Source organism: Anolis carolinensis, chromosome 1 (assembly GCF_035594765.1).
Source record: "Anolis carolinensis isolate JA03-04 chromosome 1, rAnoCar3.1.pri, whole genome shotgun sequence".
In the NCBI taxonomy this organism is placed as follows: Eukaryota; Metazoa; Chordata; class Lepidosauria; order Squamata; family Dactyloidae; genus Anolis; species Anolis carolinensis.
The window spans coordinates 56568404-56583553 of record NC_085841.1 but is presented as its reverse complement, the minus strand read 5'-3'; the positions used below and the strand labels follow the sequence as shown (position 1 = coordinate 56583553).

The 15150-nt window shown below is 38.0% G+C and overlaps 1 protein-coding gene across 3 annotated transcripts in view; it reads right to left on the bottom strand.

Annotated features, from left to right (window-relative positions):
- The window catches only part of akt3 (AKT serine/threonine kinase 3), a 219739-nt gene extending 204949 nt beyond the window's left edge, over positions 1 to 14790 (bottom strand). For 2 of the 3 annotated variants that reach the window (XM_062974929.1, XM_062974934.1), the window contains exon 1: positions 14257 to 14790. The gene's annotated coding sequence lies outside the window, so the exon portion shown is untranslated. The remainder of the gene's footprint in view (positions 1 to 14256) is intronic. The other variant, XM_062974932.1, reaches the window with a different exon arrangement.
- Positions 14791 to 15150: the final 360 nt, after the last annotated feature.

The following is a 15150-nucleotide window of genomic DNA, read 5'->3' as shown; positions in this document are numbered from 1 at the left end:
ATAGACCAAACAGAATGTCTAGAAACATGATGGGACATCCGCTTTCCTCCTACACCAAGATATGGCCACAATATGGCACTTCAAGGAAGGAGGGGAAAAGCCTGCATCCAAGAGATAACAGAAATCTCGAATCTGAAAAAACTGCTGAAACCGGGTCAATCTCCCTAGGGGGGCAAGGGCTGACACCAGGTCCACTGTATATGCAAGAGCACATAATAGGGGCTCTTTGGGCTGTCTGTATGATGGCCCTCACTGGTTGTGCCAGGCATAAGGACGGGTCCAGACTCACGGATCAGCCATATCTGCCAAGCCATAAGCCTCAGACAATGTATATTGGGGATGGAAGACTCTTCCCTCTCCAGACATGAAGAGATTTTATTGATTGGAGAGGTGCACCAGCTCATCCCAGGATATCCCACAGAAGGGAGAGAAGCATGGCTGGCATGGTCACCAAGGGCAATGAGGATACAGTCCACGTTGTCCACTTGAAGTTTGGACAGCACTGATTGCGAATAAAATCTAGAAGAGATGCACAGAGGAAACTATGGGTCCAGGCAAGAGGAATGCACCTGTTAAATAGCCTTGTGCTCAGTTGTGGGGCTGACTCACATAGAAAAAAGAGCACTTGGCGAGGTCCTCCATCACGACGAGATCTGCTTCCAGATTGCCTCACAGTCTGAATGAAGACTGCACCTCTTCAGGATGGAAGGGCAGTGTTTCCCAGCCTGTGGTCCGTGGATCACCAGTGGTCTGCAAGAACTAAAATATGGTGCACAGCCTCACCGTTACTACTACAGATAATAATACAGCCCAACCAAAAATATTTTTTCTTGGTGTATTCATTTTTAGGCCTGTTCCTGGGGTTATTTGGGGTGCCGATTCAGAAAACTGCATTAGATAACCACGTGAGCTTATTAAATATGGTTTTCTATGGGTGAGCAGATGGCAATTACTGGATGGCATATGTACTGTATCAGAAACTAGAGCTGATGTGGTCTAGCCAATGCAATTTTCTGAATCAGCACCCCAAATAACCAAACCGAATCTAAAGTTGACCAAAAACGGATTCACAACCTTTTGGTACTAATGTTGGAGAGTGGCCCCTGATCAAAAAACGTTGGGAACCACTGATCTACTGCAAAACAAACTATACAGCTCCCCCATAAGCTGTGAAACTCTCCTAGCATTGGACTGTTTTCAGAGATGAAGCACAAGTACTTCACCAATAAACAGCAAGCTCCAGACTAGAACTGCCACTTACTCTCTCTTGGGCTTAGAGCACATTAGTGTGAAGGGACTATGAGAAAAGCTTTGGTAGAAATTATAGACAAAAGTCAAATTGCGCAGCACTTAGGCGACTTTCAAAATACACTATGCCTATACCCTGCTGAACTTGCCTCACAACTGTAACACTAGAAGAAAAAAGGTAGAAGGAAAAAATTACTTCTCTGCTGTTTTTTCAAGGCGGGTTTCAGAAACACCTAGCAAAGGCCCAGATTCCACCAAAGGCCCATGCCACTGTAAAGAGCCCCTCAAAATTATATCTGTTTGTTCATTTAACTCTTACTCTAATCTACACAATGGAGATGGTGAAAAGAACCTTCTAACTCACTGACTCTTTACCAGGTGAGTAACAAGGTCTAAGCATTCAAAGAAAGAGAAATGTTTAGTGGCTAGAAAAGAGTGGAAGCCCTGAGAATCTCCAGAATTATGTTTCATAAATTCTAGCTTATATTGGACAGAACAGAATTTCAGTCATCACAGAACATCATCAGAACATCATCAGAAACAAATATCACCGTCAATTCCCTTCATATTTTTCTGTAAGAGTATTCCTAAATTAATTTAATAACATCTCCATACATTTTTAAAGACAAAAATGGTCAAGTCAATGTGTCTTACAGCTACATATGAATGACAACTGTCCTTTAAAAATATTACAATGTGCTAGTAATTCAATTGAGGCTACTGCTATTGAAGCCTGTTCAACTATATACCCTGTTTCCCTGAAAATAAGACAGGGTCTTATATTAATTTTTGCTCCCAAAGATGCACTAGGTCTTATTTTCAGGGGATGTCTTATTTTTCCATGAAGAAGAATTCACATTTATTGTTGAACAACAAAATGAACATTTATTATATACTGTAAAGTAGTTGTCATCACAAACCAGCATAACCAGACAAACTATGAATCCTATCAAGAATTTCTTGTTACTACCATTATTTCCATGTACAACAATCTATGGTACCTCTTGCAGTTTAGGTTTCCCAAGGTTTCCACGCTGATTTCTCTCTATTCTAGTTTCAATGTAGTCATGAACGATGAATAATATAATATACTATAATAATAATATGATAATATAATAATAATAATATAATGATATACAATATATTAATGAGATAATATAATAATAGGATATAAAATAACAGAATATGATAATAATATGGTATTAATAGGATAATATAATAATGGGATATAATAACAGAATAGCATAATAATATAATAATAATAGAATAATATAATAGAATAATAGAATGGAATAGAATGATATAAAATATATTAATAGGATAATATAATATGGAATATAATAATAAAACAGAATATGCTAGTAATAATAATAAAATAATAATATGATAATATAATAGAATAATAGTATAGAATATAATGATATAAAATATATTAATAGGATAATATAAAATAGAATATAATAATAACAGAATAATATAATAATATGAAAATATAATAGAATAATAATAGAATAATAATATAATGATATAATAATAATAATAGAAAAAATATAATATAATGATATAAAATATATTAATAGGATAATATAATAATGGGATATAATAATAGTAACAGATATGATGATAATAATATGGTAATAGAATAATAGTATAAAATAATCAGTTTCATAGCATAGGATTGGAATAAGGATGAGAGGAGAATCCCTATGCGTCCTGTACCTTTAAGAAACAGAAAGAGCAGGAAAGCCCTCTTCCTTCCCTCCCACCCTCCCTTGCCCTGGCTCCAGGAGCCAATCAGAAGCCATGGGGGCAAAGGGAGCATGGCCAGGACAGAAGGAAGGAGGCTGGGGGACAGGCAAGGCAAGGCAAGGCCAGCAAGCCCTTTCCCTCCCTCCCTCCGGTGTGTATGAATGAGTGCTGCTTCTGCCCTGCAGCCATGCTTCCCAATGGAACTCTGCTGCAGCCTTAGCTGCTAGGTCTTACTTTCAGGGGAGGCCTTATATTTGGCAATCCCCCCAAACCCCTGCTAGGTCTTATTCTTTGGGGAGGTCTTATTTTCAGGGAAATATGTCTGACAGAAGTATAGACTCTCTTGCTATGGAAAAATATAAAAAACATTTAGCTTCAAAATATGACGGAGATTTTTTTTTGTGGGGGGGGGGGGGAAATACAAAATAAAAACTTTAAAAATATATCAAAAATTACACATGAATCACACATAAGGTTTTCACTGAATGGCCACACTGATGATTTACAGAAAAGGGTGTCTTATTGGATTATAGTTTTCCTTCTGTAAGAAGTCACATTCACTAATGAGGTCTTCCTCAGCCCTCCCTATTCAGGCATGACGTGAAAATGGCTGTGGTTTTGGGAATGACACCATATATGACAAAAGGATTTATATATCTGACAAAAAAATCACTCCCGTTGTCTAAATAAAGATACAAAAGATGACCCAAGGCAAAATATTTTTCATTTCTCAAATCATAGAAATCTGTTTTCACATTTTTGCTTCAGTGTTAAACTGCTTACAATGCTATAGTCATGCCAAAGATTGCAAATATGAGTTTATAAACAAGGGTGATAAAAATCCAATGTTCTTTTTATGTCAGATCAAGTTTTGCAAAAAGCATTTTAATAATATAAAATTTTAATAATATAGTGTTCACCTTGCTGCTACGATTGGACATTTCTTTGCTAACCAGCTTTGAAAAACCTTACAAGTAGGTTTTTGGGAGCACTTTTGATCTTTACACTGAAGCAAATTCTTAAATGAGACCCCCCCCCCCCCCAAAAAAAAATATGGATTCACAAGTCCTATCTCACAAATTTGTAAATACTGAACAGGACACCAGCCGTTAACATTAAAATGATACTTCCTGAATGCACTCAATTGAAGGCTTGAAACAGTATCTTGTGAAGTCAGTGGAAAGACCAATATAAGTATATTATTAATGACATGTAAGCTAGATCTTTTCCAAAAGCATCAATTTCTTTCAGCCTCACAAGAGTAACTTTATACATGTCACTAGCAAATACAATAGCAGTTCTTCAGGTTGCCTCTAATAGGATCCTATGCTAAGGATGGAAGTTAGCATCAGGACCAAGTTACAAAGATTCCTGAAAATAGCATTTCTTCCAGATTTTAAACCATGGTACAAATAATAATTATGTCATTAATACCCTACTGATCATAATAAAGGGTCTCCCTAAATTTTCTTATATACGGGCCTATCATTTAGCAATTGATTGAATGTGCCCACTGTAGCTGGGACTTGTGGTGGAATTTAGGCCACAAGGTTCTAACTGTACCTTTTGATGGCAAAACATGAGTTTTAGAGAGCTGTCAAATCCATTGGTTCAGTCCTTCATACATGAAAGTAGTTTCTGAAACCCTTACATTCCATTCCACAAAACAGACACAGTAAAGGCAAGAGCCTCCATAACATAAGTGAAAGATCTAAACATGGGAGCCAAAGTAGAATTCCAAAATTGACATATGATAATAACCCAACCCTGTTGTTGATGAACTGAAACTCCCAGGACTCCCCACTATCAGCTGTGTTGGCTAGGGCCTGAGAGGAGCTACAGTCCATTGGCAATATTTCTCCTACTCTTTTATGCTTTATGTATTCTAATATGATTACTACACCCTATTTCCCTACTTCAGTGATTGTGATCTATTTAGATTTAATTTTTAGTACAAAGGGGTTTAATGATGGGAAAGTATAGATAGCATACTAAAATAATAAAATTAGAAGAGACCACATGGGCTATCCAGTCCAACCTGCCATGCAGGCAAAGCACAATCAAAACACCCCTGAAAGATAGCTAGTATCTAGCCTCTGTTTAAAAGCCTCAAAGGAAGGAGCTTCCACCACACTACAAGGCAGAGAGTTTCACTATTTGAACAGCTCTCATGACCAGGAAGCTTTTTCTAATATTCAGGTAGAATCTCCTTTCCTGTAATTTGAATCCATTAGTTCAAATTATTGGTTCAGATAGGTTGGTACGGATGCTATCATTAGTTCAGATAGGATGGTACCGATAAATCCTTATAATATATGAATTCTTATGTACCATCAAGCTAACTTTGATTATCATGACCCTACAAATGAGAAACCTCCAACTTTAATTGCACTGATTTATCTAATCTTGTCTAGACATATATTATATACACTTTACCTTAGAAGAAACCCCACTAAATTCCTTGAGCCTCCCTTTTGAAGTGATGAGTCCCCTTTGGGGGAGATAAAGTGGGGTATAAATAAAATAATAATATAATAATGTGTGATGGATTGTGAAAATGCCACTAATTTTCAAGTAAATAATTTAGAGTTGTTGGTTAAAATTCAAATGATCACAACTTGTTTACTTTAAAGGAAAAATGTATAGTCTAACAACTAATTAAGTGTTTGTTATAAATTAAACAACTTCAAAGTATGCCAGAGTTATTCATATTTTTAAAAGCTTTCAAAATCTACCTTCATTTTTATGATATCAATGGCTAATCAAAGGCCCCATCTACACTGGCATGTAGTCAATTTAGACTCATATAATACAGTTCAATGAAGTTAAACTGCATTATATGAGTCTACACTGATCATATAATGTAGTTTCGATATGGCAGTACTGATGAGGCCAAAGCTGAAGTAGACCCTTAAAGCAATTCCTGAACAATAACTTCAGCATATATGTAAATCCCACTGATTTAATGCTACTTGGGATAGCAATTGAAATTAACCCAATATAACAATGTATAAAGACTGTTATCATATGTACTTTATTAAAGGAATAAAACTCTTTCAATGGAACAGGAAAAAACAACCAGGAAGGAGTTTATTTTGAAAATAACTACTACTTTAATGATATTGATTAAATAAAAATGAAACAATTTGATTCCATTTCTATGTATTCTTGAGAACAGGTCCTATCAAACAAAGTGATTTTTAAAGTAAACATGCAGTAGATCAGAATGCTTACTTGTTTTCCTATCAACAGAAGAAAAATGTTTCAAAGAATCTATTATTGTATTATCTCTAATATCTGTGAATACCACTATAGAGTATGTTACAACACCTTCAGTATTAGTAATAAAAGTTAAAATTTAGGGTAAACCAACATAAAAATATTTGCCTATAGAAATCAAAGTATTTTTGAAAATACTAATGAACCAGGTATTGGAAAAAAACATTATTCCGGAATCGTGGAAGGAAGGAGATATTATCACAATTCACAAAGAAGATACAGATAAATCGGAGGTAAAAAACTACAGACCAATTACGCTATTAAATTTGGACTACAAAATTTTTACGAACATATTGGCAAATCGATTCAAAAACTTCTTAACAACATGGATTGGGCCAGAGCAAAAAGGATTTCTCCCAGGAAGGCATATGAAAGAAAATGTGAGAACTATAGTAGATGTAATAGAATTTTACGAAACACATCATCAAAAAGAATTGGCACTACTCTCGATCGACGCAGAGAAAGCATTCGACAACCTAAATTGGAGATTTATCAAATTACTATTTAAAGAAATTGATATAGGTTATCAATTTTACAATGCGATTGAAACGATATACACGGAGCAGAGGGCAAGAATTTTAGTAAATGGTCAATACACGAAAGAGATACCAATAAATAAGGGAACTCGCCAAGGATGCCCATTATTACCATTAATCTTTATCTTCGCAATTGAAATCTTAATAAGAAATATCAGAAAGGACGATCAATTAAAAGGAACAAAAATAGAAAACTATGAATTCAAGATGAGGGCTTTTGCTGACGACCTTATATGTATTATTGAGAATCCGAAACACCAAATTCAAAAGTGGCTCGACCGTATAGAGGAATATGGATCAGTGGCAGGCTTTTATCTAAACAAAAAGAAAACAAAAATTATGACAAAAAACATACCAAAGAAAAGACAAGAGGAAATAGAGAAAGTGGCAAACATCCAAATAATACCTAAAATAAAATACTTAGGAATTTGGTTAACAGCAAAAAATGCACACCTACTGAAAAATAATTACCAAATGAAATGGAACGAAATTAAAAAAGATTTACAGAACTGGAAAAACCTGAAAATCTCTATCTTAGGACGTATATCAATAATAAAAATGAATGTCTTACCAAAACTGTTATATTTGTTCCAAAATCTTCCAATAATAAGGAACAATAAACTTTTTATGGAATGGCAAAGGGAAATCACAAAATTTATTTGGAAGGGAAAAAAGGCAAGAATAAATTATACAATAATGACAGATGATAAAAGAAGAGGGGGATTTGGACTACCGAACTTAAAATTATATTATGAATCTTGTGCATTGGCATGGGTTAAGGATTGGGCAACCCTAGAAAAAAACAGTATGCTAGCATTGGAGGGCTTTGATTTGAGGAGGGGATGGCATAGCTATCTCTGGTACGGTAAAAGATTAGTAGAGAAAAACTTCGGAAATCACTTTATCAGATCCTCATTAATAAAAACTTGGGAAAAATATAAGGGAAGAATATATATGAAGACACCCCTATGGATTTCACCTTTGGAAGCTAATCAGAAAAAAATTTTGGATTGGACAAAATGGCCAAAATACAAAGAAATATTAAGAAAAAAGGATGGGCAATTTCAACTAAAACAACAAGAGGAAATAAGACAAAAATACAACAAAATGTCATGGTTTCAGTATGCCCAGCTAAAAGAACAATTTGGGAAAGATAAAAAATTAGGATTTAATGAGACTGAAAATTTCTGGGATACCATGATGCAAAATAGCAAGAAGGAAATTGCGAGAATATACAAGAAGTTACTAGAATGGTCTACAGAGATAGAATATGTAAAAATATGTGCCACAAAATGGGCAAAGAATATTGGACGTTCAATTATGATGTCAGAATGGGAAGCAATATGGAATATAAAACAAAAATATACGTACGCCTCAGATTTACAGGAAAACTGGCTCAAAATGTTCCATAGATGGCACATCACACCAAAAAAGATAGCAACCATGTATAAAAACACAGACAATAAATGCTGGAAATGTAAAAAGCAAGAAGGGTCATACTTTCATATCTGGTGGACATGTTCAGAAACAAAATCATTTTGGAAAGCAGTACATGAAGAAACACAGAAAATACTACAAAAATCATTCCCAATGAAGCCAGAGTTTTATTTACTTGGGTTGACAGAGAGTATAATGAAATTGAACTCAAATGAGGACAAAATATTTACATACGCAGCGACAGCAGCAAGAATAACCTTTGCAAAATATTGGAAACAAAGAGAAATACCAACAAATCAACATTGGTTGGAGAAATTGAATGAGATATATGATATGGACAAATTAACATATCTAATGAAAATAAACAGGGGTAATACAATAAAATCAACTAACTGGGAAAAATATGTAGAATACAAGGAAAAGGCAAAGGAGAAATAAGCAAAGAAGAATCCGAGGACACTCACAATGACCAAAACTAGTCCAATAAATGTAAAAAAGAAAGAAATGGAACAAAACCTAGCCCACAAAGAATAGAAAGCGGAAGGACTTCTGTATCCCCTCCCTCCCTTCCCCCCCTTCCCTCTTCCTTCCCTTTTTTTTTTTCTTTACCTCTTCTCCCCTTTTCACCAACCCCTGTGAACCATCTCCATTTTTATTTTTTACTGTACTGTATGTATGTGTAAGAAAATCTGAATAAAAATTTATTTAAAAAAAAAAAGAAATCAAAGAAAAATGAGATCCTTATCTACAATATGACATTTTTTATTTCTGAATAAAATATACATATGCAGAACTTTGGTTACAGTGCAGATAATTCTGGGTACTATCTTCTGAAGTATCCGTGTAAGCATTCATGCACACTTCAACCAATCAGGACACAAATACATTATAATTAGCAGTCCAATCCAATTAAAGATATTGAGGTCAATCTAAAACTCTCTACAGGAAAACAAGCACACCTACTTACAGTATCTTTTTAAAGTAGTCCAAACAAATAGGAAGAATTTTCATTAGTTACCTCTTGAAAAGCATATTTTTCTCATAACGAAATTGCATAATATAAACAAGAGTATATTTTAACAAGAAAGCTTTGCAAAACAACATTAAGATGTATATTTGAGATATATTTAATGGAAACTACTTATGGAAAATATTACAATATTTGTACCTATTTGCAAATATGCTAACAAGGGTAGGTATATGTGTAAATATGAAAAATGTGCTTTCCAACAAAATAAATAAAATTATCCATTATCAATGTCTCACAGCTGTACACACAGTCAGATTTCAGATTTATTTCTTCAAACTTTATTAAATTATTGATCCTATCCACAGAGCCTGGAAGAGCAGGGGAAGAGACAGTTTAAGCCCTCCCTATGACTAGGCCTTTTGTGGAGGTAAGTCTCCTTGGGAAATAGTAATACGTAGTGTACTAAATGATCACGTAACGTTTATTGAGGATGCCTGCAACATATCCTTCTTGAAAGGGAGTTACAAAGAACACGTGGATGGGACTCCTTTGTATACATTAAGATTATAAAACATATATTACAGTAACAAATAGGGAAGGTAATATGCAGGTAGACAAATATAGTAACAACCTGCCTTCTAATAGTGAGCCCACCATACCTTAAAACAATACCACAATATTCAGATAGTTCATTTCCTTCAAAACTATTACTCTGGTTCTGAAATCTAACATAAATTCTATTTTAAGAACAGACTTGATAAACACTGAGATTATTTCATTGATTCTAATTTCCAACATTATGATGTAACATCATGTACAATTTATGAGCAAACACAATAAAATGGTCATCAAAAGCTACCAAATTGTTTGAACAGGACAAAATAAGGGTCTGAAATGGCTTGTACCCATACACTCATGGTGTTATGCTTGTATATTTAAAATATACTATGTTTAGAAATTACAGATGTATTTCAAAAGCCTTTGTCTCAAGGTATGTGTTTTGTCAGTACAGGCCTGAGAAGGGGGAATGCCCATCAGTTGCAAGGCATCCACCATGGCTGCTCCAGCATGGACTGATGCTCAGGAAAAGGTTTGTTTACTTGCAACAGCAACAGTAGCAGCAGCCCTTCAGCAGTGCACTGTGAGGAAAGAACAGGCTATTCTTTCCCATTTCTATTATTAGCACACTGTGAACATTTTTAACGGCACGATAAAACATTTATTACTCATTAACGATTGCCATTATACTATACGTTTACCTCTAATTAAAAAAAACCGAGCCAGAGGGGTGGGAGGGGAGTTGGAGGTGGAAAGCAAAGCGGGGAGAAATAGAGACGTGTAAAAAGGAAGCCCAGTGGCCGAAGAAACAGGAGGAGGCCCTGGATACTGGGCAAGGCGGAGGGGAGGGGGAGCCAAACCAGGCGGCATCCTTCCGTTTGTAAGGAAACGACATCCAACTGTGTGCCTATGCGCGCGTGCGCGGTGTGTTGTGCCTCGTGGCCATGCAGAGACCTTCTTCTTCTTCTCTAGACCCCCCTTCTCCGCATCCATCTCCTCCCCCCCACCCATTTAATGTTACATAACCTCCCTGTCTCTACAAGAGCCTAGCAGGCCCCGCCAAACACGCAGACAGACAGGCACACAGACAGGAGAGGGCTTATTATTATAGCTAATAATAAACAGGATGGGTGAGGAGAGATGCATAGCCGCTGCTTGCTATCTATCTCCCTCCCTGCTGCAACAGCTAAGAGGCCACTAATCCCATGAAACTCTTTCTGTGAAGACTGTTTGGTGGCAACGCATTGAAAAACTCAGGCACAGGCGACTTCCAAGCACAGTACAATTCACACCTTTAATCCTTTCATCTTGTCTCTATCCCTTTTCATCCTCCCATTTGGTCAAAGTCAAAATACAATCTTTGTTTGAACTGTATTATATCTTAAGACTTAAGACTGTTGCTCTTTCCTTTATGGTCCTGGCTTTTCCTTTCAATTGTTTTTCTTTGCATAGCTAAGGGAGGAGATGGGTTTTGTTGTTGGGCTCTGTGTTTTCTCACAGCAGACTTCCTCAATTGATTCTTTCTAACACCAAGGAAAGAATATTCAGGCTATTTATTCAATCACACTATTCTTCATACTATTGCTATTTCTTAATCAAATTAAATCAGGTGTCCCTTGTCCCCTTCACCAACAATAGTCCTATAGCGGCTGGCGAGTGCAGCTACTGATCGGCCCATGGACAGTGGATACGGATTCAGTTGTTATAATCAAACTCATAAGGTTTGGAAGACAATCCTACTGGTGGGGACGAAAGACAGTGATTTCTCAGTGGTGGCCCCTCGGCTATGGAACTCCCTCCTTAGTGGGATTACATCGGCCCCTTCCCTCTTGTCATTTCTCAAATAAGTGAAAACTTGGCTTTGGGAGCAAGCATTTGGCCCAGCATAATTACCTATGAAATATAGTTGGAATGGGCTTTGGATTGATGAATATAATTATCTGGCTTTGGATCTATGCACAATAATAATCTAATGTTTACATATCTTGTTTTAATGCTGTTCTGAATTTTTGCTTAATTGCTTTTAATTGTTGTTGTTGTTGTTGTTGTTGTTGCTGTTTGGGCATTCAATAATGCCACTCATGTAAGCTGCCCTGGGTCCCCTTCATTTGTTTTTGGGGGGGGGTTTAGTGTCAGGAGCAACTTAAGAAACTGCAAGTCGCTTCTGGTGTGAGAGAATTAACCGTCTGCAAGGATGTTGCCCAGAGGATGCCCAGATGTTTTGATGTTTTACCATCCTTGTGGGAGGCTTCTCTCATGTTCCCGAATGGGGAACTGGAGCTGACGGAGAGAGGTCATCCGCGTTCTCCCCAGATTCGAACCGGCAACCTACAGGTCAGCCACCCAACCTTCAGGTCAGCAGTCCTGCTGGCACAAAAGTTTAACCCACTGTACCGCCGGGGGCTCCCCCTTTGGGGTGAGAAGGGAAGGATATCAATGTCATAGATAAATAAATAAATAATGCTGGGCCAGAAGGGATCTCCCTATCTCAATCAGTGACATTGTCTGAAGGGATAACTAGGCCAGGAATGTCCCCCCCCCTTTTGTGTGTGTGCGTGTATGTATGTATGTGTGTGTATATTATATATAGGGGGGGGGAGGAGGCATTGTGAGGAGGAAAAGGGAGAAGGAAAGGGACTGAGCCCCTCCCCAGCACCAACTGTCACTCTGGGGCTAGACTGAAGAAGAGGAGCCAGGAAGACACAGTTCCACCATGTCTCCTGGGTCATCAGTTGGGAGCCCCTCCCCCAGCAACAGTACAGTAATATGTAATACTAATATTGCGCTATGGTAATAATATAATATATTGGGCAACATCCTTACAGATGGCTAATTCTCTCACACCAGAAGCGACTTGCAGTTTCTCAAGTTAATCCTGACACGAAAAAGTATATACATACAATATTGAGAATAATATTATAATGTAAAACAATATAATACTAATAATAATTGTATATTATATATTCATGTAATATTACTAATAATATTGCAGTATAGTGGCACAGTACAACATAGTAATATATAATACTATTATTGTGCTATGCTAATAATATATTGTCTGTATACATAATATTGATCATATTATGGCAATACAATATAATACTAATAAGACAATATAATAATATAATACATTCATGTAATATTATTACTAATATTCCAGTATAGTGGCATAGGACAATATAGTAATATATAATACTAATACTGTGCTATGCTAATAATATATTGTATGTACATATTATATTGTAATACAGTACTAATAATAATACAACGTAACAATATAACAATTATATATTATATGTTACATGTAATATTACTAATAATATTGCAGTGTAGTGGCATAAGACAATACAGTTGAGTCTTGCTTATCCAACGTAAACGGGCCGGCAGAACGTTGGATAAGCGAATATGTTGGATAATAAGGAGAGATTAAGGAAAAGCCTATTAAACATTAAATTAGGTTATGATTTTATAAATTAAGCACCAAAACATCATGTTATACAACAAATTTGACAGAAAAAATAGTTCAATACACAGTAATGCTATGTAGTAATTACTGTATTTACAAATTTAGCACCAAAATATCACGATATATTGAAAACATTGACTACAAAAATGCGTTGGATAATCCAGAACGTTGGATAAGCGAGTGTTGGATAAGTGAAACTCTACTGTAATACTAATATTGTGTATGCTACTAATATATTGAAAGTACATGTAATATTGTAATACAACATACGTACATATAATATTGTAATACAATTATGTTATTACACTGTATTATTATTGCAATAATACAATGTAATAACATAATTATATTATTATATATTACATGCAATACTACTAATAATATTGCAGTATAGTGGTATAGTACAAGATAGTAGAATAAATAATACTGGAAGGTTGAATCTAATATTGGGCTATGCTAATAATGTAATATATTGTATGTACATATAATATTGATCATAATATTGCAATACAATATAATACTAATAATAATACTACAATAGAATACAATAATGATATATATATAGTACAATATAGTAATCTATAATACTGAAGGGGTGAGTCTAATATTGTGCTATACTAATAAGATATTGTATGTACATATACATGTACATCTAACTTGTAACCCGCACTGAGTCTCCTTCGGGGTGAGAAGGGCGGGATATAAATGTCGTAAATAAATAAATAAGGGGGGGGGGCTGAGAGGAAGAGGGGGCGTTGCTGTCGCGTGCGTGACCAGCCGCAGCTCTGAGGCATCCCTGCAACTCGCTCCCCCCCCTCCGTCCTCCTCCTCCCCCCGCCCTCACCTCACGTGCCCCAAGAGCAGCAGCCAGCGCCCAACCGCCGCTCCCCCTCCCTCCCTCCCCCGAGCGAGCGCGCGCGCACCCCTAACCGCCACTCCACCGCCCTCCACTCCCCCTCCCTCCCTGATTGACAGGTCCCAACTCCTCGCGCTCCCGCCCGCTCACGCCTCACCTGCAGGACAGGCAGGCGGAGGCCGTTGATGGATGTTATTCACCGTTAGCGGGGAAGCAGCCGCGTCGTCGTCGTCGTCCTCGTCTCCGCCGTCTCCTCCGGGCAGGGGGGCTCCCACAATCCCTCCTCCCTCGTCCCCCCTGCCGGGCTGAAAGTCCTCTCACGGCGGCCCTTTCCTCCTGGTGTTTTTCTTTTACCTCAGCGCCAGCCTGGGCCTCGATTCGGGCGACGCTCTGAGGGAAGGAGGGAGGGACGGAGGAGAGCTACATAAGAGAGCGCCTCTCCTTTCCACGCTCTTCAGCAGCATCCGCGGAAGAGTCAGGGCGAGGCTGCGACCGCTGCGGCCTCCCCAGGGCGGCTCCGGGGCCTTCCCTTCGCCGCCCCCTCCTCCTCTTCTTCAGCCACCTCGTTATTGACTTTCAGGAAAACTCCCGACGTCACTGGCTGCCCCCAGTGTGTGTCTCCCCCTCCAAGGCGGCGGCGACGCCGGAGCAGCGGCAGCAGCAGCATCGGTATCCCCCAGTTCTCGCGAGAAGCGGCGATGAGTCGAGTGCGGCGGGGGGCTGCCAGACAGAGCGAGGGAGGGAAAAGGCGGGGGCCGCCAGACAGAGCGAGCGAGAGAGAGAGAGGAGGAGAGGGAGGGAGCGAATGAGGGAGACGGAGGTGAGGAGGAAGAACGGCAGGGAGGGAGGGCTTAGGCCACTCCGGAGCCTGTATCCTCACGCCAGCCAGGCTCCAGGCGGAAACCCTGTGAAAGGGATGGCAGGAAGGGTCGCTTGGAAGGAGGAAGACACAGACGCCATCCAGGTGGCTCTGGAGGCAAAGCGGAAACTGTCCTTTCCTAAAGGCGAAGGAGAACTTCGGATGGAGGGGTGGATGGATAGGGTCGTATTT